The sequence below is a fragment of the Leuresthes tenuis genome, unplaced genomic scaffold (assembly GCF_036924035.1).
Source record: "Leuresthes tenuis unplaced genomic scaffold, fLeuTen1.0.hap1 SCAF_23, whole genome shotgun sequence".
Lineage (NCBI taxonomy): Eukaryota > Metazoa > Chordata > Actinopteri > Atheriniformes > Atherinopsidae > Leuresthes > Leuresthes tenuis.
Window position 1 is genome coordinate 12,744,330 of NW_027325377.1, and position 22,308 is coordinate 12,766,637.

At 42.1% G+C, this 22,308-nt stretch overlaps 2 non-coding genes and 2 pseudogenes across 2 annotated transcripts; 3 read left to right on the forward strand and 1 right to left on the reverse strand.

The window, feature by feature from the left end:
• The first annotated feature begins 1,226 nt into the window (after positions 1 to 1,226).
• LOC140283580 (U2 spliceosomal RNA) lies at positions 1,227 to 1,417 on the forward strand. Its single transcript, XR_011910173.1, has one exon. It is a non-coding gene; the product is annotated as a U2 spliceosomal RNA (small nuclear RNA).
• Positions 1,418 to 11,926: 10,509 nt separating this feature from the next.
• Positions 11,927 to 12,103, reverse strand: LOC140283431 (U2 spliceosomal RNA; annotated as a pseudogene).
• A 4,955-nt stretch (positions 12,104 to 17,058) lies between these two features.
• Positions 17,059 to 17,249, forward strand: LOC140283575 (U2 spliceosomal RNA). The gene has a single exon (XR_011910168.1). It is a non-coding gene; the product is annotated as a U2 spliceosomal RNA (small nuclear RNA).
• Positions 17,250 to 17,509: 260 nt separating this feature from the next.
• LOC140283432 (U2 spliceosomal RNA) lies at positions 17,510 to 17,686 on the forward strand (annotated as a pseudogene).
• Positions 17,687 to 22,308: the final 4,622 nt, after the last annotated feature.

Genomic DNA, 22,308 nt, shown 5'->3' on the forward strand with positions numbered 1-22,308 from the left:
GCGTTGTCTCACGTATTAGATTATGCTTAAGATACGAATGAGTTTATCAGTCACATCAGAATCCATACATACTGATCCTCCCGTAATAAAATGGTCGGATCTTATCAAACACACTTTGTTTCTTGTGACAAGTCAGCGAAACAGCGTATACACGTCAAGACACTGAATCAAGTTTGCCACAAGAACTCATAAGTTTGGCAGTATTGCTCTGCCGTCAGCAATCATACACCCATTTTATTTTCATGAGACATGTGCAGGCACCTGTTCATCTACTGTTCTATCACTATGAATTAGTTTATCTATTATCAATAAGGATACTTCTACAACTACTATCAAAGTATGTCCGGACTTCTTATGTTGCTATATATGAATAAGTGGGTTGCTACTGAAAAGCATTAAGCATGTCACACAGCCCAAACATATAACATTTCAGGACACACCACACAGTTAACAACCACAGTGAAGCGTGTCAAAGCCCAAACATGTAACATTCAACAGGACACTTACACAACACATTCAAATCAAACAGTCAGACAACATACAAGAACCTATACCCCAGCCGGCATTGCTCCCTGCCTATTTTCCTACAACTCACTATGTGTGCGCACACCTTTATTCACAAACTCTTCAACTTATACTCTTTTACCGAAGCTGCTACAGCTCGATTGGCCAAATACCCTTAGATCCTATTTCGGTGAATTTGACATCTGCCTTGCATGTAACAGATTAGCGGTTTAGCAGTTTTAATTTAGTTTGAGTGAAGGAATTCATTTTATAGCAAAATCCGAAATCGTGAAGAACTCATGGAAGTAAGCTTATTCTCGGATTCCTGAATCTTTAGATTTGCTCTTTCTTTTACTGCAAAGTACAACGTTGAGCAGCACTAATGAGTTGTTTCTATTTTTGGCAGGCTTTACCTTTGCGGATGAAGCCCTTTCTGTCTGTGCAAAAGAAATCTTGTTACTGTGCAGAGTGACTTCTCTGAGTAGAGTCGCCTTACTTGTTGCGACTGTGCCAATGTTCGAAGCTGGAGTGCAAAGTTGTTGCTTGAATGGTGCTCGCTGGAGCGTGCGGTAGTGTAAAGTTATACCATTTAAAAGGGCTGAAGAGTGCTCAGTGCAGCGGGTGGGCCGAGGTGCAAAGTGACACTATGGCCATAAAAAGAACACCGCTACAAGTGCGCATTGTGCCAGGAAGGGCCCTCGGACGTGAACCAGTGTACAGTTATCGCTTCTCGGCCTTTTGGCTAAGATCAAGTGTAGTATCTGTTCTTATCAGTTTAATGTCTGATGTGTCCTCTATGCGAGGACTACATATTAAATGGATTTGTATCAATAGGAGTTGAAAAAGGAGCTTGCTCCGTTCACTCCAAGCATCGACCCGGTACTGTAGTGCCCCTGGGAATGGTGCGCTCTCCTCTGCTCTTGTGAAAAAGCAAACAGCGGTGCAGGATGGAAGTTTCAGGGAGCCCAAGATGAAACTTTCTTTTAGTCTGCTGAGAAAAGAGAGTGAATGCGAAGTAGACTTTAACACGGCTCTGGGAGCGAGCCGAGTGCTGGCTAACCAGGAGAATTGCTTGAAAGAAACGCGACACCGAATGAGCGGTCAGAACAAAGCCTCAATACGGTGTTCCTGTGGTGTTTTTATAAAATGCGGTGAAAAAAAAGGTGTGAATGCCCCATAGAAAACTAAAAGGTGGAGCGGAAGTGTTCGGCTGCAAGAAGGTGTGAATGTCCGACTATATTTGGTGAAAAGCAGGTGAAGCAAGGTCTGAATGCCCAACCTTACATCATCAAAAGCGAGATCAGAGGTTTTTGGCTGCAAGAAGGCCATAGTTTGCCAAAAGTGGGTAAGGTGCGAATGACCGACTAAATATCAACAAAAGTGGGGGCGGAGGTCTTCGGATGCAAGTGGGTGTGAATATCCCACCATAGAAGTATGGTGGAGAGGAAGCTGTGAATGGCCGACCATAGTTTGCAAAAAGCGGGTGAGAAAAGGTGCGAATGTCCAACCATACATGATCAAAACAGGGAGCGGAGGTGTTTGGCTGCGACAAGGTGTGAATGTCCACCCATAATTAATGAAAAGCGGGCAACAAGTAGGTTCGAATGCCCAACCATACATCATCAAAAGCAGGAGTGGATGTGTTCGGCTACAAGAAGGTTTGAATGTCCGAGCATAGTTTGTAAAAAGCTGGTAAGAAAAGGTTCGAATGCCTGAACATACATCATCAAAAGCAGGACTGGAAGTGTTCAGCTACAAGAAAGTTTGAATGTCCGACCATAGTTGGTAAAAAGTGGGTATGAAAAGGTTCGAATGCCCAAGTTCGGCTGAAAAAAACTGTGTTCGGCTGCAAAAAGGTGTGAATGTTTGACTAAAGTTTGTAAGACAAGGTTCGAATGCCTGACAATGTATGATCAAAAGCGGGAGCGGAGGTGTTCAGCTGCAAGAAGGTCTAAATGTCCATCATTAATTGCTAGAAAACATGAAAGAAAATTTTCGAAAATCAATCTGCACATGATCATAAGTGGGAGAGGAGGTGTTCAGCTGCAAGAAGGTGTTAATGTCCTACCATAATTGCTGAAAAATGTGTTAGAAACGGTAAGAATGCCGGACCATACATCATCAAAAGCTAGAGAGGTGGTGTTCGGCTGCAAGTAGGTGTGAATGTCTGACTAAAGTTCAAATATATTAACAAAAGCGGGAGGAGAGGTCTTCGGATGAGTGGTTGAGAATTTCCAACCATAATCTATAAAATGCGGTGAAAAAAAAGGTGTGATAGAAACCTAAAAGGTGGAGCGGAAGTGTTCGGCTGCAAGAAGGTGTGAATGTCCGTCTATAGTTGGTGAAAAGCAGGAAAAGCAAGGTCTGAATGCCCAATCTTACATCATCAAAAGCGAGATCAGAGGTGTTTGGCTGCAAGAAAACGGGTAAGGTGTGAATGACCGACTAAATATCAACAAAAGTGGGGGCGGAGGTCTTCGGATGCAAGTGGGTGTGAATATCCCACCATACAAGTATGGTGGAGAGGAAGCTGTGAATGTCCGACCATGGTTTGTAAAACGCGGGTAAGACAAGGTGCGAATGTCCGACAATGTATGATCAAAAGAGGGAGCGGAGGTGTTCGGCTGTAAGGTCTGAATTTCCAACCATAATTTGTAAACACCGTTGAAGAAAAGCCTCGAAAGCCCGACTATACACCATCAAAAGCGGGAGCAGAGGTGTTCAGCTGCAAGAAGGTCTGAATGTCCACCAATAATTACTGAAAAATGGGTAAGAAGAGGTGTGAATGCCCAACTATACATCATCAAAAGCAGAAGTGGATGTGTTCGGCCACAAGAAGGTTTGAATGTCCGACCATAGTTTGTAAAAGGCGGGTAAGAAAAGGTTTGAATGCCCGAACATACACAATCAAAAGAGGGAGCGGAGGTGTTTCGCTGCAAGAAGGTGTGAATGTCCGAGCATAGTTTGTAAAAAGCGGGTAAGAAAAGGTTCGAATGCCCGAACATACACCATCAAAAGAGGGAGCGGAGGTGTTCCGCTGTAAGAAGGTGTGAATGTCCAACCATAGTTGGTAAAAAGCGGGTAAGAAAAGGTTAAAATACCCGACTCTACACAATCAATAGCGGGAGCGGAGTTGTTCGGCTAAAAGAAGGTGTGAAAGTCCGACCAAGGTTTGTAAAAAGCGGGTAAGAAAAGGTTCGAATGCAAAAATATACACCATCAAAAGCGGAAGCCGAGGTGTTCGGCTGCAAGTAGGTCTGAATGTCCACCCATAATTAATGAAAAGCGGGCAACAAGTAGGTTCGAATGCCCAACCATACATCAACAAAAGCAGGAGTGGATGTGTTTGGCTACAAGAAGCTTTGAATGTCCGAGCATAGTTTGTAAAAAGCGGGTAAGAAAAGGTGCGAATGCCCGACAATGTATGATCAAAAGAGGGAGTGGAGGTTTTCGGCTACAAGAAGGTTTGAATGTCCAATCATAGTTTGTAAAAAGCGGGTAAGAAAAGGTGCGAATGCCCGAAAATACACCATCAAAAGAGGAAGCGGAGGTGTTCCGCTGTAAGATGGTGCGAATGTCCGACCATAGTTGGTAAAAAGCGGGTAAGAAAAGGTTCGAATGCCCGAATATATACCATCATAAGCGGAAGCGGAGGTGTTCGGCTGCAAGAAGGTGTGAACGTCCGACCAAAGTTTGTAAAAAGCAGTTAAGAAAAGGTTCGAATATCCAACCAAACATAATCAAAAGTGGGAGCAGAGCTGTTCGACTGCAAGTAGGTGTGAATTTCCACCCATAATTCCTGAAAAATGGGTAAGAAAAGGTGCGAATGCCCAACCATACATCATCAAAAGAAGAAGTGGATGTGTTCTGCTACAAGAAGGTTTGAATGTCCGACCATAGCTTGTAAAAAGTGGGTAAGAAAAAGTTCGAATGCTCGAACATACACCATCAAAATTGAGAGCGGAGGTGTTCCGCTGTAAGACGGTGTGAATGTCCGACCATAATTGGTAAAAAGCGGGTAAGAAAAGGTTAAAATTCCCGACTGTACACAATCAATAGCGGGAGCGGAGTTGTTCGGCTACAAGAAGGTGTGAAAGTCCGACCATGGTTTGTAAAACGCGGGTAAGAAAAGGTGCGTGCGAATGCCCGACAATGTATGATCAAAAGAGGGAGCGGAGGTGTTCGGCTGCAAGGTCTGAATTTCCAACCATAATTTGTAAACACCGTTGAAGAAAAGCCTCGAAAGCCCGACTATACACCATCAAAAGCGGGAGCAGAGGTGTTCAGCTGCAAGAAGGTCTGAATGTCCACCAATAATTACTGAGAAATGGGTAAGAAAAGGTGTGAATGCCCAACTATACATCATCACAAGCAGAAGTGGATGTGTTCGGCCACAAGAAGGTTTGAATGTCCGACCATAGTTTGTAAAAGGCGGGTAAGAAAAGGTTTGAATGCCCGAACATACACAATCAAAAGAGGGAGCGGAGGTGTTTCGCTGCAAGAAGGTGTGAATGTCCGAGCATAGTTTGTAAAAAGTGGGTAAGAAAAGGTTCGAATGCCAGAACATACACCATCAAAAGAGGGAGCGGAGGTTTTCCGCTGTAAGAAGGTGTGAATGTCCGACCATAGTTGGTAAAAAGCGGGTAAGAAAAGGTTAAAATACCCGACTCTACACAATCAATAGCGGGAGCGGAGTTGTTCGGCTAAAAGAAGGTGTGAAAGTCCGACCATGGTTTGTAAAAAGCGGGTAAGAAAAGGTTCGAATGCAAAAATACACACCATCAAAAGCGGAAGCCGAGGTGTTCGGCTGCAAGTAGGTGTGAATGTCCACCCATAATTAATGAAAAGCGGGCAACAAGTAGGTTCAAATGCCCAACCATACATCAACAAAAGCAGGAGTGGATGTGTTTGGCTACAAGGTTTGAATGTCCGAGCATAGTTTGTAAAAAGCGGGTAAGAAAAGGTGCGAATGCCCGACAATGTATAATCAAAAGAGGGAGTGGAGGTTTTCGGCTACAAGAAGGTTTGAATGTCCGAGCATAGTTTGTAAAAAGCGGGTAAGAAAAGGTGCGAATGCCCGAAAATACACCATCAAAAGAGGGAGCGGAGGTGTTCCGCTGTAAGATGGTGCGAATGTCCGACCATAGTTGGTAAAAAGCGGGTAAGAAAAGGTTCGAATGCCCGAATATATACCATCAAAAGCGGAAACGGAGGTGTTCGGCTGCAAGAAGGTGTGAACGTCCGACCAAAGTTTGTAAAAAGCAGTTAAGAAAAGGTTCGAATATCCAACCAAACATAATCAAAAGTGGGAGCAGAGCTGTTCGACTGCAAGTAGGTGTGAATGTCCACCCATAATTCCTGAAAAATGGGTAAGAAAAGGTGCGAATGCCCAACCATACATCATCAAAAGAAGAAGTGGATGTGTTCTGCTACAAGAAGGTTTGAATGTCCGACCATAGTTTGTAAAAAGTGGGTAAGAAAAAGTTCGAATGCCCGAACATACACCATCAAAAGAGGGAGCGGAGGTGTTCCGCTGTAAGACGGTGTGAAATTCCGACCATAATTGGTAAAAAGCGGGTAAGAAAAGGTTAAAATACCCGACTCTACACAATCAATAGCGGGAGCGGAGTTGTTCGGCTACAAGAAGGTGTGAAAGTCCGACCATGGTTTGTAAAACGCGGGTAAGACAAGGTGCGAATGCCCGACAATGTATGATCAAAAGAGGGAGCGGATGTGTTTGGCTGCAAGGTCTGAATTTCCAACCAATAATTACTGAAAAATGGGTAAGAAAAGGTGTGAATGCCCAACTATACATCATAAAAAGCAGAAGTGTATGTGTTCAGCCACAAGAAGGTTTGAATGTCCGACCATAGTTTGTAAAAAGCGGGTAAGAAAAGGTTCGAATGCCCAAACATACACCATCAAAAGAGGGAGCGGAGGTGTTCCGCCATAAGAAGGTGTGGATGTCCGACCGTAGTTGCTAAAAAGTGGGTAAGAAAAGGTTAAAATACCCGACTGTACACAATCAATAGCGGGAGCGAATGTGTTCGGCTACAAGAAGGTGTGAAAGTCCGACCATGTTTTGTAAATAGCGGGTAAGAAAAGGTGCGAATGCCCGACAATGTATGATCAAAAGAGGGAGCGGAGGTTTTCGGCTAAAAGAAGGTCTGAATGTCCAACCATAATTTGTAAAAACCGGGGAAGAAAAGGCTCGAAAGCCCGACTATACACCATCAAAAGCGGGAGCAGAGGGGTTCAGCTGCAAGAAGGTCTGAATGTCCATCAATAATTGCTAGAAAACATGAAAGAAAATTTTTGAATATCAAACCGCACATGATCATAAGTGGGAGCGGAGGTGTTTAGCTGCAAGAAGGTGTGAACGTCCACCCATAATTCCTCAAAAATGGGTAAAAAAAAAAGGTGCGAATGCCCAACCATACATCATCAAAAGCAGGACTGGATGTGTTCGGCTACAAGGTTTGAATGTCCGAGCATAGTTTGTTAAAAGCGGGTAAGAAAAGGTTCGAATGCCCGAACATGCACCATCAAAAGAGGGAACGGAGGTGTTCCGCCATAAGAAGGTGTGAATGTCCGACCGTAGTTGGTAAAAAGCGGGTAAGAAAAGGTTAAAATGGCCGTCTGTACACAATCAATAGCGGGAAGGGATGTGTTCGGCTACAAGAATGCATGAAAGTCCGACCATGTTTTGTAAAAAGCGGTTAAGAAAAGGTGTGAATGCCCGACAATGTATGATCAAAAGAGGGAGCGGAGGTTTTCGGCTGCAAGAAGGTCTGAATGTCCAACCATAATTTGTAAAAACCGGGGAAGAAAAGGCTCGGAAGCCCGACTATACAACATCAAAAGCGGGAGCAGAGGTGTTCAGCTGCAAGAAGGTCTCAATGTCCATCAATAATTGCTAAAAAACATGAAAGAAAATTTTCGAATATCAAACCGCACATGATCATATGCGGGAGAGGAGGTGTTCAGCTGCAAGAAGGTGTGAATTTCCACCCATAATTCCTGAAAAATGGGTAAAAAAAGGTGCGAATGCCCAACCATACATCATCAAAAGCAGGTGTGAATATCAGATCATAATTTGCAAAAACCTGATGAGAAATGGTGAGAATGCCCGACTATACACCATCAAATGCGGGAGCGGAGGTGTTCGGCTGTGAGTAGGTGTGAATGTCCTACCATACTTGCTGAAAAATATGACAAAGCAGTTTTCACTTGGTTTGAGTGAAGGATTTCATTTTATATAGAAATCCGAAATTGTGTAGAACTCGTGGAAATAAGTTTATTCTCGGATTCCTAAAGGTTTAGTGTTGTTCTTTGGTATACTGCAAAGTAATACTTTTTATTTTGTTGAAACCGATTCAGACATGGATAAATATCAAGGAAAAAGCAGTTTTAACTTGGTTTGAGTGAAGGAATTCATTTTATATCAAAATCCGAAATTGTGTAGAACTCGTGGAAATAAGTTTATTCTCGGATTCCTAAAGGTTTAGTGTTGTTCTTTGGTATACTGCAAAGTAATACTTTCTATTTTGTTGAAACCGATTAAGTTAAAACTGCTTTGTCCTTCATATTTATCCATGTCATAATAGCTTTAAACAAAAAAGAACGTTGTACTTTGCAGGATAGGAAAGAACAACACTAAACCTTTAGGAATCCGAGAATAATCTTCTTTTCACGAGTTCTACACAATTTCGGATTTTGATATAAAATGAATTCCTTCACTCAAACCAAGTTCTTTGTCCTTCATATTTATTCATGTCTAAATAGCTTTAAACAAAAAAGAACGTTGTACTTTGCAGGATAGGAAAGAACAACTCTAAACCTTTTCAGGAATCCGAGAATAAGCGTCGATTGACGAGTTCTACACAATTTCGGATTTTGATATAAAATGAATTCGTTCACTCAAACCAAGTTAAAACTGCTTTTGTCCTTCATATTTATCCATGTCTGAATAGGTTTCAACAAAAAAGAAAGTATTACTTTGCAGTATACCAAAGAACAACACTAAACCTTTAGGAATCCGAAAATAAGCTTCTTATCACCAGTTCTACACAATTTCGGATTTTGATATAAAATGAATTCCTTCACTCAAACCAAGTTAAAACTGCTTTGTCCTTAATATTTATCCATGTCTGAATAGGTTTCAACAAAAAAGAAAGTATTACTTTGCAGTATACCAAAGAACAACACTAAACCTTTAGGAATACGAGAATAAGCTTCTTTTCACCAGTTCTACACAATTTTGGATTTTGATATAAAATGAATTCCTTCACTCAAACCAAGTTAAAACTGCTTTGTCCTTCATATTTATCCATGTCTGAATGGGTTTCAACAAAATACAAAGTATTACTTTGCAGTATACCAAAGAACAACACTAAACCTTTAGGAATCCGAGAATAAGCTTCTTTTCACCAGTTCTACACAATTTTGGATTTTGATATAAAATGAATTCCTTCACTCAAACCAAGTTAAAACTGCTTTGTCCTTCATATTTATCCATGTCTGAATAGGTTTCAACAAAATAGAAAGTATTACTTTGCAGTATACCAAAGAACAACACTAAACCTTTAGGAATCCGAGAATAAACTTATTTCCACGAGTTCTACACAATTTCGGATTTTGATATAAAATGAATTCCTTCACTCAAACCAAGTGAAAACTGCTTTGTCATATTTTTCAGCAAGTATGGTCGGACATTCACACCTACTCACAGCCGAACACCTCCGCTCCCGCATTTGATGGTGTATAGTCGGGCATTCTCACCATTTCTCATCAGGTTTTTGCAAATTATGATCTGACATTCACGCCTGCTTTTGATGTTGTATGGTTGGGCATTCGCACCTTTTTTTTACCCATTTTTCAGGAATTATGGGTGGACATTCACACCATCTTGCAGCTGAACACCTCCTCTCCCGCATATGATCATGTGCAGTTTGATATTCGAAAATTTTCTTTCATGTTTTCTAGCAATTATTGATGGACATTGAGACCTTCTTGCAGCTGAACACCTCTGCTCCCGCTTTTGATGGTGTATAGTCGGGCTTTCGAGCCTTTTCTTCCCCGGTTTTTACAAATTATGGTTGGACATTCAGACCTTCTTGCAGCCGAAAACCTCCGCTCCCTCTTTTGATCATACATTGTTGGGCATTCGCACCTTTTCTTAACCACTTTTTACAAAACATGGTTGGACTTTCACACTTTCTTGTAGCCGAACACATCCCTTCCCGCTATTGATTGTGTACAGTCGGGTATTTTAACCTTTTCTTACCCGCTTTTTACCAACTACGGTCGGACATTCACACCTTCTTATGGCGGAACACCTCCGCTCCCTCTTTTGATGGTGTAGGTTCGGGCATTCGAACCTTTTCTTACCCGCTTTTTACAAACTATGCTCGGACATTCAAACCTTCTTGTAGCCGAACACATCCAGTCCTGCTTTTGATGATGTATGGTTGGGCATTCGCACCTTTTTTTTTACCCATTTTTGAGGAATTATGGGTGGACATTCACACCTTCTTGCAGCTGAACACCTCCTCTCCCTTTTATGATCATGTGCGGTTGGATATTCGAACATTTTTTTTCATGTTTTCTAGCAATTATTGATGGACATTCAGACCTTCTTGCAGCTGAACACCTCCGCTCCCGCTTTTGATGATGTATAGTCGGGCTTCCGAGCCTTTTCTTCCCCGGTTTTTACAAATTATGGTTGGACATTTAGACCTTCTTGCAGCCGAAAACCTCCGTTCCCTCTTTTGATCATACATTGTCCGGCATTCGCACCTTTTCTTACCCGCTTTTTACAAACCATGGTCGGACTTTCACACCTTTTAGTAGCCAAACAACTCCGCTCCCGCTATTGATTGTGTACAGTCGGGTATTTTAACCTTTTCTTACCCGCTTTTTACCAATTATGGTGGGACATTCACACCTTCTTACAGCGGAACACCTCCGCTCCCTGTTTTGATCATTTAATGGTCTGGCAATACTACCTTTTCTTACCCGTTTTTGAGTTATTATGGCTGGACATTCACAGCTTCTTGCAGCCGAACACCTCTTCTCCCGCTTTTGATGATGAATGGTCCGGCATTCTTACCTTTTCTAACACATTTTTCAGCAATTATTGTTGGTCATTCACACCTTTCTCATCAGCTTTTTACAAATTATGATCTGACATTCACACCTACTTGTAGCCGAACACCACCTCTCTAGCTTTTGATGAGGTATGGTCCGGGATTCTTACCGTTTCTAACACATTTTTCAGCAATTATGGTAGGATATTCACACCTTCTTGCAGCTGAACACCTCCTCTCCCACTTATGATCATGTGCGGATTGATTTTCGAAAATTTTCTTTCATGTTTTCTAGCAATTAACTATGGACATTTAGACCTTCTTGCAGCTGAACACCTCCGCTCCCGCTTTTGATCATACATTGTCAGGCATTCGCACCTTGTCTTACCCGCTTTTTACAAACTTTAGTCGAACATTCACACCTTTTTGCAGCCGAACACAGTTTTTTGCAGCCGAATTTGGGCATTCGCACCTTTTCATACCCACTTTTTACCAACTATGGTCGGACATTCACACCGTCTTACAGCGGAACACCTCCGCTCCCTCTTTTGATGGTGTATGTTCGGGCATTCGAACCTTTTCTTACCCGTTTTTTACAAACTATGCTCGGACATTCAAACCTTCTTGTAGCCGAACACATCCACTCCTGCTTTTGATGATGTATGGTATGGCATTCGAACCTACTTGTTGCCCGCTTTTCATTAATTATGGGTGGACATTCACACCTTGTCGCAGCCAAACACCCTGTTTCGATCATGTATGGTTGGACATTCGCACCTTTTCTCACCCGCTTTTTGCAAACTATGATCGGCCATTCACAGCTTCCTCTCCACCATACTTGTATGGTGGGATATTCACACCCACTTGCATCCGAAGACCTCCGCCCCCACTTTTGTTGATATTTAGTCGGTCATTCGCACCTTACCCGCTTTTGGCAAACTATGGCCTTCTTGCAGCCAAAAACCTCTGATCTCGCTTTTGATGATGTAAGGTTGGGCATTCAGACCTTGCTTCACCTGCTTTTCACCAAATATAGTCGGACATTCACACCTTCTTGCAGCCGAACACTTCCGCTCCACCTTTTAGTTTTCTATGGGGCATTCACACCTTTATTTTCACCGCATTTTATAAAAACACCACAGGAACACCGTATTGAGGCTTTGTTCTGACCGCTCATTCGGTGTCGCGTTTCTTTCAAGCATTTCTCCTGGTTAGCCCGCACTCGGCTCGCTCCCAGAGCCGTGTTAAAGTCTACTTCGCATTCACTCTCTTTTCTCAGCAGACTAAAAGAAACTTCCATCCTGCACCGCTGTTAGCTTTTTCACAAGAGCAGAGGAGAGCGCACCGTTCCCAGCGGCACTGCAGTACCGGGTCGATGCTTGGAGTGAACGGAGCAAGCTCCTTTTTCAACTCCTATTGATAAAAATCCATTTAATATGTAGTCCTTGCATAGACATATCACATATTAAACTGATAAGTACAGATGGATTATGTGCAATTAGTAAAGAGAGTAGAGGACGATCTCTCTCGTTGGAAGTCCTTACCTATATCACTTATGGGGAGAGTTACAACCATTAAAATGATGATACTACCAAAAGTTAACTATTTGTTCTCAATGATCCCCATAAAACCATCTGCTACTTGGTTTAAGTCACTAGATTCATGCATCTCCAAATTTCTGTGGAAAAACAAACCACCACGTATTAGTTTAAAAACCCTACAGAAGACCAAGGACAGTGGTGGATTAGATTTACCTCATTTTCAGCACTATTCCTTAGCCAATAGGTTACAATATATATCAAAATGGTTTAAACCTTGTTGTTGTCACAGTTCCCAGAGACGTTGTAATCGTTGAGGATTCTATATTCACCCCCTCATTAGAGGCACGTGTTGCAGATTGATGACACTGAATCTTCTTCTCTGTTCATTGCTGGCATCATTCCCAGCATCGTAAGTGTTCGTGGCATTGTTAGCCTCTTCTTCTGGATCTTGATATCGAGCATCCTTTTGTATTTCTGGTTTGTAAGTCCTCTCTCTTCGTTCACCGGAGTCTTCGTCTCTTTGTCCTTGAGTTTGGTGATTTTTTCTTCTTTTGATGCCTTGACACAGTGTGACAGGTGATACCACATGGGAGATCCTTTAACTTGGACTGCTGTCCCTGTGCTGCGAAATGGCTGTGCTGCTCAAATGGTCTCTCCTTCATCATATACACAGTTATTTATACATCACCTTCCACCATGAAGCGTTGTCCCTTTTTGTTTCTCTCTTTGTTCTTAAAATGCTGTTATAAATGTCTAAACCAATCCATTAAACTAGATCATTTTGGCAGTAAAGCGATCTACAATGTGCTTGGTCGCAAAGCTGCTCATCTGTGGTAAACAGTTCTTCAGAAAGGCATTCTTCAATTGATTTCACTAATTTTATGTAATAATTTTGTGATTTCCTACAAAACTACACTTCTTCTCCCATCTGTCTGAGTATTTAATATTGTCTGGGTCCCGTTAAAACATGTATTTTTCCCATCTAATTCCTTGTTTGCTTTAAAACAAGTATTCCCCATTTTCTATCCCTTCAGTAGCCAACCAGTTTGTATGGAGTACACTGGAGCAACTTGACTGATCAGTAAAACACTGCTTTTGTTGTCACCGCAAGGCTTCCCCCGTCGGTTGTTTCACTGAGACACTACTGAGTAACTACAACTCAACACAGTTTATACACATAACATTCATATACATACTAACAAACAAACAAACAATAATTTATCGCAATTTTCTCATCTCTGTTTGAACGTACACCCAGGTAAATATTCCTGTAGTCTTCTCATACCGACTATGGACCCATTCATTGTTTAACTTCACTGTTTTGCAAATCCTAATTGAATATTACACATTGACATTGAACTTTACTGGATAAGCAGGTCTTCATTGCATTCAGCAGCCTATATGTGAGCATTTATGTGTAAGCTGTTCTTCTTTGCATTTATCAGCAGCAAGCAATTCTTCACTGCACATGCATATGTAAATAGTAAAACAATTCCAATGTGTTAGCGAAACCTTCTATATCACAGTGGTTTCTAAGGTCTATTTTAAGTTCTTTGCCATCAGTGAGATGACATTGTTTACAAAGTGTGTCAAATTATCACTGAAGATCTTTTCAGGAATTTCAAATCTAGAAATGAGTTATTTTACGCGTGATTTTGCTACTGAGAGTGCATCTGCTTGTGCACATGGAAATATTTCAGACCATTTGGTAAAAACCTCTGTTGTCACTGAGCAGAATTGTTTCCCTTAACATTAATTTAGTTCAATGAAATCTACAAAATAATGAAATAATGAAATCCAAACAAATATGTTGAAAAAGATACACTGGCTTAGGGAATTATCTTCGTTTTGGTCTTAGATTGCCCTGTGGAATGTATTTTGCACATATTTGACCTGCTAGACAAAACTTTATTCATTTATTTATTCTAAAAAAATGTTTTTAATAATTAGTAAAACCATATGCTGTAAAAACCTGGTTCATTATTGCTTCCATCCCTCCTGTTGAGACATGACATGGTCCGTGGCTCAATACTGCAGCATATTTAAACAAATTCTTTGGCAGTATGGTTTTCCTTCCGGTCATTCATACGAGTCTATTGTAGATGGCAATTGAATAACATCTAATAATGCTAAAATATTTGTAGTTTATACATTTAGCTGTGGATGTCAACATACCTGTTTTTCCAATGCTGTGTTAACACATGTACAGTTGAGAAGGCATACTGACTGTCAGTGTAAACGTTAACAACCTTTTTGTTATTTAATTTACAAGCTTAAGTTAAAGCTACCAATTCGACTGCTTGAACAGAGTAATTTTTTGGTAGTGGTTGTTTTAAGAAAACTTCAGTTTCTGTTACTACTGCAAATCCTGTAGCATTTGTGCCATCAGGGTTTTTTTCCTTGATCTGTTGAATAAATATAGTTATTTCTGCATTTTCATAATGTATATCAGTTAAGTCTGGCCTGGGTAAAACACTGATGGTTATTTCTGACATGCAATCATGAGGCTTTCCATCTGTGGGGTAGGTAGCAGTGTGGATGGATTAAGTGTAGCACATCTCTCGACAACAAGGTGTGGCTGTGAAAGAAGAACTGTTATGTAGGAGAGATGTCTGGTAAAGATATTTTGTTAAGTAACCATATCACAGCCACTGCATGAGGTACCTTAAGTGTTAATGGGTGAAATAACACCATTATTGTTGATGCCTGCACTGCCAATGGCTTCTGGCCATTGATTCAAAAGTACGATCTCGTCCCTTTTTCCCCCTTTCAGTGGACACTGGCCCCTAATTACCGCAATTCAGCAGGGGGTCTTTCATTAGGAGTACTGGACTCCCCCGTGCACGGTTTCAGCTCCGACCCTGGACAGCGGAAAAAACGTTGAGATCTGGTTTGAGGACCCAATTGTTGAGAAAAGTCTCTCAATGAGACTCAGAGTTGCTGGAGTCAGTTAATGCAAAGGTTTAATCTTGCAGCAAGTTCAAGAATGTGTGTGTGTATGGGTGTATGTGTGCGAACGTGTGTGAGTTTGTGTGTGTGAGAGTTTAAAGAACCTGTTATCCACAGGCAGGCCTTAACTAGTATGGCACGGGTCCAGCCTGTCTCATCTTTTTTGGAAGGTCCAGCGCTCGGCCGTAACCCTTCTGTCTGTTTGGACTCTCACATACATTCGGTTAATCATAGAAAAACGAGAACAAAACTTTTTAGCCCCTTAAATTCATAAAACAGACATGGTGCAGTTATTTCCATTCTAGAAAATAAGAGTAATCACCACCATTCCTATAAATTCTGGATATTCTAACAATCTGAATCTTTTTTAAATGTTCGATGAAGCCCTTTGCTGTTCTGTTTAGAGACTCAGCTGATCATAAACCAAGTTTTGCTCTTGAACCAAGCTTCTAAACTCTTCACCTTTTTCATTTCTCAGTTAGTATTCACTTTAAAACTGATTAAAAGAAAAATTAAATGAATGCCTATCAACAAATGTGGGATCTAAACTCTAGTGCTTCCTCTAAAATAATTTCCTTTCTCAATTCAGAAATGTGTGTGTGTAAGTCACAACACCCGTGACACCAAAACGGCTTTCTTTTCTCTCTTTTCTCTACACTCTGCACTGTGAGCACACACAACAAATCAGAAAGGCTTTTTTCTCTCTTTTCTACATTATGGACTGTGGGGACACAAAACCGCTCTCTCTTTTTTTTTTTTTGATTGTGTGCCAGGGCGTTTATCAGTTTATCAGTCACATCAGAATCCATACATACTGATCCTCCCGTAATAAAATGGTCGGATCTTATCAAACACACTTTGTTTCTTGTGACAAGTCAGCGAAACAGCGTATACACGTCAAGACACTGAATCAAGTTTGCCACAAGAACTCATAAGTTTGGCAGTATTGCTCTGCCGTCAGCAATCATACACCCATTTTATTTTCATGAGACATGTGCAGGCACCTGTTCATCTACTGTTCTATCACTATGAATTAGTTTATCTATTATCAATAAGGATACTTCTACAACTACTATCAAAGTATGTCCGGACTTCTTATGTTGTCAGTTGCTATATATGAATAAGTGGGTTGCTACTGAAAAGCATTAAGCATGTCACACAGCCCAAACATATAACATTTCAGGACACACCACACAGTTAACAACCACAGTGAAGCGTGTCAAAGCCCAAACATGTAACATTCAACAGGACACTTACACAACACATTCAAATCAAACAGTCAGACAACATACAAGAACCTATACCCCAGCCGGCATTGCTCCCTGCCTATTTTCCTACAACTCACTATGTGTGCGCACACCTTTATTCACAAACTCTTCAACTTATACTCTTTTACCGAAGCTGCTACAGCTCGATTGGCCAAATACCCTTAGATCCTATTTCGGTGAATTTGACATCTGCCTTGCATGTAACAGATTAGCGGTTTAGCAGTTTTAATTTAGTTTGAGTGAAGGAATTCATTTTATAGCAAAATCCGAAATCGTGAAGAACTCATGGAAGTAAGCTTATTCTCGGATTCCTGAATCTTTAGATTTGCTCTTTGTTTTACTGCAAAGTACAACGTTGAGCAGCACTAATGAGTTGTTTCTATTTTTGGCAGGCTTTACCTTTGCGGATGAAGCCCTTTCTGTCTGTGCAAAAGAAATCTTGTTACTGTGCAGAGTGACTTCTCTGAGTAGAGTCGCCTTACTTGTTGCGACTGTGCCAATGTTCGAAGCTGGAGTGCAAAGTTGTTGCTTGAATGGTGCTCGCTGGAGCGTGCGGTAGTGTAAAGTTATACCATTTAAAAGGGCTGAAGAGTGCTCAGTGCAGCGGGTGGGCCGAGGTGCAAAGTGACACTATGGCCATAAAAAGAACACCGCTACAAGTGCGCATTGTGCCAGGAAGGGCCCTCGGACGTGAACCAGTGGACAGTTATCGCTTCTCGGCCTTTTGGCTAAGATCAAGTGTAGTATCTGTTCTTATCAGTTTAATGTCTGATGTGTCCTCTATGCGAGGACTACATATTAAATGGATTTGTATCAATAGGAGTTGAAAAAGGAGCTTGCTCCGTTCACTCCAAGCATCGACCCGGTACTGTAGTGCCCCTGGGAACGGTGCGCTCTCCTCTGCTCTTGTGAAAAAGCAAACAGCGGTGCAGGATGGAAGTTTCAGGGAGCCCAAGATGAAACTTTCTTTTAGTCTGCTGAGAAAAGAGAGTGAATGCGAAGTAGACTTTAACACAGTTCTGGGAGCGAGCCGAGTGCGGGCTAACCAGGAGAATTGCTTGAAAGAAACGCGACACCGAATGAGCGGTCAGAACAATGGTTGTAACTCTCCCCATAAGTGATATAGGTAAGGACTTCCAACGAGAGAGATCGTCCTCTACTCTCTTTACTAATTGCACATAATCCATCTGTACTTATCAGTTTAATATGTGATATGTCTATGCAAGGACTACATATTAAATGGATTTTTATCAATAGGAGTTGAAAAAGGAGCTTGCTCCGTTCACTCCAAGCATCGACCCGGTACTGCAGTGCCGCTGGGAACGGTGCGCTCTCCTCTGCTCTTGTGAAAAAGCTAACAGCGGTGCAGGATGGAAGTTTCTTTTAGTCTGCTGAGAAAAGAGAGTGAATGCGAAGTAGACTTTAACACGGCTCTGGGAGCGAGCCGAGTGCGGGCTAACCAGGAGAATTGCTTGAAAGAAACGCGACACCAAATGAGCGGTCAGAACAAAGCCTCAATACGGTGTTCCTGTGGTGTTTTTATAAAATGCGGTGAAAAAAAAGGTGTGAATGCCCCATAGAAAACTAAAAGGTGGAGCGGAAGTGTTCGGCTGCAAGAAGGTGTGAATGTCCGACTATATTTGGTGAAAAGCAGGTGAAGCAAGGTCTGAATGCCCAACCTTACATCATCAAAAGCGAGATCAGAGGTTTTTGGCTGCAAGAAGGCCATAGTTTGCCAAAAGCGGGTAAGGTGCGAATGACCGACTAAATATCAACAAAAGTGGGGGCGGAGGTCTTCGGATGCAAGTGGGTGTGACTATCCCACCATACAAGTATGGTGGAGAGGAAGCTGTGAATGTCCGACCATGGTTTGTAAAACGCGGGTAAGACAAGGTGCGAATGTCCGACAATGTATGATCAAAAGAGGGAGCGGAGGTGTTCGGCTGCAAGGTCTGAATTTCCAACCATAATTTGTAAACACCGTTGAAGAAAAGCCTCGAAAGCCCGACTATACACCATCAAAAGCGGGAGCAGAGGTGTTCAGCTGCAAGAAGGTCTGAATGTCCACCAATAATTACTGAAAAATGGGTAAGAAGAGGTGTGAATGCCCAACTATACATCATCAAAAGCAGAAGTGGATGTGTTCGGCCACAAGAAGGTTTGAATGTCCGACCATAGTTTGTAAAAGGCGGGTAAGAAAAGGTTTGAATGCCCGAACATACACAATCAAAAGAGGGAGCGGAGGTGTTTCGCTGCAAGAAGGTGTGAATGTCCAAGCATAGTTTGTAAAAAGCGGGTAAGAAAAGGTTCGAATGCCCGAACATACACCATCAAAAGAGGGAGCGGAGGTGTTCCGCTGTAAGAAGGTGTGAATGTCCAACCATAGTTGGTAAAAAGCGGGTAAGAAAAGGTTAAAATACCCGACTCTACACAATCAATAGCGGGAGCGGAGTTGTTCGGCTAAAAGAAGGTGTGAAAGTCCGACCATGGTTTGTAAAAAGCGGGTAAGAAAAGGTTCGAATGCAAAAATATACACCATCAAAAGCGGAAGCAGAGGTGTTCAGCTGCAAGTAGGTCTGAATGTCCACCCATAATTAATGAAAAGCGGGCAACAGGTAGGTTCGAATGCCCAACCATACATCAACAAAAGCAGGAGTGGATGTGTTTGGCTACAAGAAGGTTTGAATGTCCGAGCATAGTTTGTAAAAAGCGGGTAAGAAAAGGTGCGAATGCCCGACAATGTATGATCAAAAGAGGGAGTGGAGGTTTTCGGCTACAAGAAGGTTTGAATGTCCAACCATAGTTTGTAAAAAGCGGGTAAGAAAAGGTGCGAATGCCCGAAAATACACCATCAAAAGACGGAGCGGAGGTGTTCCGCTGTAAGATGGTGCGAATGTCCGACCATAGTTGGTAAAAAGCGGGTAAGAAAAGGTTCGAATGCCCGAATATATACCATCATAAGCGGAAGCGGAGGTGTTCGGCTGCAAGAAGGTGTGAACGTCCGACCAAAGTTTGTAAAAAGCAGTTAAGAAAAGGTTCGAATATCCAACCAAACATAATCAAAAGTGGGAGCAGAGCTGTTCGACTGCAAGTAGGTGTGAATTTCCACCCATAATTCCTGAAAAATGGGTAAGAAAAGGTGCGAATGCCCAACCATACATCATCAAAAGAAGAAGTGGATGTGTTCTGCTACAAGAAGGTTTGAATGTCCAACCATAGTTTGTAAACAGCGGGTAAGAAAAAGTTCGAATGCCCGAACATACACCATCAAAAGAGGGAGCGGAGGTGTTCCGCTGTAAGATGCTGCGAATGTCCGACCATAGTTGGTAAAAAGCGGGTAAGAAAAGGTTAAAAAACCGGACTGTACACAATCAATAGCGGGAGCGGAGTTGTTCGGCTACAAGAAGGTTTGAATGTCCGACCATAGCTTGTAAAAAGTGGGTAAGAAAAAGTTCGAATGCTCGAACATACACCATCAAAATTGGGAGCGGAGGTGTTCCGCTGTAAGACGGTGTGAATGTCCGACCATAATTGGTAAAAAGCGGGTAAGAAAAGGTTAAAATACCCGACTGTACACAATCAATAGCGGGAGCGGAGTTGTTCGGCTACAAGAAGGTGTGAAAGTCCGACCATGGTTTGTAAAACGCGGGTAAGACAAGGTGCGAATGCCCGACAATGTATGATCAAAAGAGGGAGCGGAGGTGTTCGGCTGCAAGGTCTGAATTTCCAACCATAATTTGTAAACACCGTTGAAGAAAAGCCTCGAAAGCCCGACTATACACCATCAAAAGCGGGAGCAGAGGTGTTCAGCTGCAAGAAGGTCTGAATGTCCACCAATAATTACTGAGAAATGCGTAAGAAAAGGTGTGAATGCCCAACTATACATCATCACAAGCAGAAGTGGATGTGTTCGGCCACAAGAAGGTTTGAATGTCCGACCATAGTTTGTAAAAGGCGGGTAAGAAAAGGTTTGAATGCCCGAACATACACAATCAAAAGAGGGAGCGGAGGTGTTTCGCTGCAAGAAGGTGTGAATGTCCGAGCATAGTTTGTAAAAAGTGGGTAAGAAAAGGTTCGAATGCCAGAACATACACCATCAAAAGAGGGAGCGGAGGTTTTCCGCTGTAAGAAGGTGTGAATGTCCGACCATAGTTGGTAAAAAGCGGGTAAGAAAAGGTTAAAATACCCGACTCTACACAATCAATAGCGGGAGCGGAGTTGTTCGGCTAAAAGAAGGTGTGAAAGTCCGACCATGGTTTGTAAAAAGCGGGTAAGAAAAGGTTCGAATGCAAAAATACACACCATCAAAAGCGGAAGCCGAGGTGTTCGGCTGCAAGTAGGTGTGAATGTCCACCCATAATTAATGAAAAGCGGGCAACAAGTAGGTTCGAATGCCCAACCATACATCAACAAAAGCAGGAGTGGATGTGTTTGGCTACAAGAAGGTTTGAATGTCCGAGCATAGTTTGTAAAAAGCGGGTAAGAAAAGGTGCGAATGCCCGACAATGTATAATCAGAAGAGGGAGTGGAGGTTTTCGGCTACAAGAAGGTTTGAATGTCCAACCATAGTTTGTAAAAAGCGGGTAAGAAAAGGTGCGAATGCCCGAAAATACACCATCAAAAGAGGGAGCGGAGGTGTTCCGCTGTAAGATGGTGCGAATGTCCGACCATAGTTGGTAAAAAGCGGGTAAGAAAAGGTTCGAATGCCCGAATATATACCATCAAAAGCGGAAACGGAGGTGTTCGGCTGCAAGAAGGTGTGAACGTCTGACCAAAGTTTGTAAAAAGCAGTTAAGAAAAGGTTCGAATATCCAACCAAACATAATCAAAAGTGGGAGCAGAGCTGTTCGACTGCAAGTAGGTGTGAATGTCCACCCATAATTCCTGAAAAATGGGTAAGAAAAGGTGCGAATGCCCAACCATACATCATCAAAAGAAGAAGTGGATGTGTTCTGCTACAAGTAGGTTTGAATGTCCGACCATAGTTTGTAAAAAGTGGGTAAGAAAAAGTTCGAATGCCCGAACATACACCATCAAAAGAGGGAGCGGAGGTGTTCCGCTGTAAGACGGTGTGAAAGTCCGACAATAATTGGTAAAAAACGGGTAAGAAAAGGTTAAAATACCCGACTCTACACAATCAATAGCGGGAGCGGAGTTGTTCGGCTACAAGAAGGTGTGAAAGTCAGACCATGTTTTGTAAAACGCGGGTAAGACAAGGTGCGAATGCCCGACAATGTATGATCAAAAGAGGGAGCGGAGGTGTTCGGCTGCAAGGTCTGAATTTCCAACCAATAATTACTGAAAAATGGGTATGAAAAGGTGTGAATGCCCAACTATACATCATAAAAAGCAGAAGTGGATGTGTTCAGCCACAAGAAGGTTTGAATGTCCGAGCATAGTTTGTAAAAAGTGGGTAAGAAAAGGTTCGAATGCCAAAATATACACCATCAAAAATGGAAGCCGAGGTGTTCGGCTGCAAGTAGGTGTGAATGTCAGATCATAATTTGCAAAAAGCTGATGAGAAAGGTGTGAATGACCGACAATAATTACTGAAAAATGTGTAAGAAAAGGTAAGAATGCCGGACTATTCATCATCAAAAGCAGAGAAGAGGTGTTCGGATGCAAGAAGCTGTGAATGTCCAGCCATAATTACTCAAAAACGGGTAAGAAAAGGTAGTATTGCCAGACCATAAATGATCAAAACAGGGAGCGGAGGTGTTCCGCCATAAGGTGTGAATGTCCGACCGTAGTTGCTAAAAAGTGGGTAAGAAAAGGTTAAAATACCCGACTGTACACAATCAATAGCGGGAGCGAATGTGTTCGGCTACAAGAAGGTGTGAAAGTCCGACCATGTTTTGTAAATAGCGGGTAAGAAAAGGTGCGAATGCCCGACAATGTATGATCAAAAGAGGGAGCGGAGGTTTTCGGCTAAAAGAAGGTCTGAATGTCCAACCATAA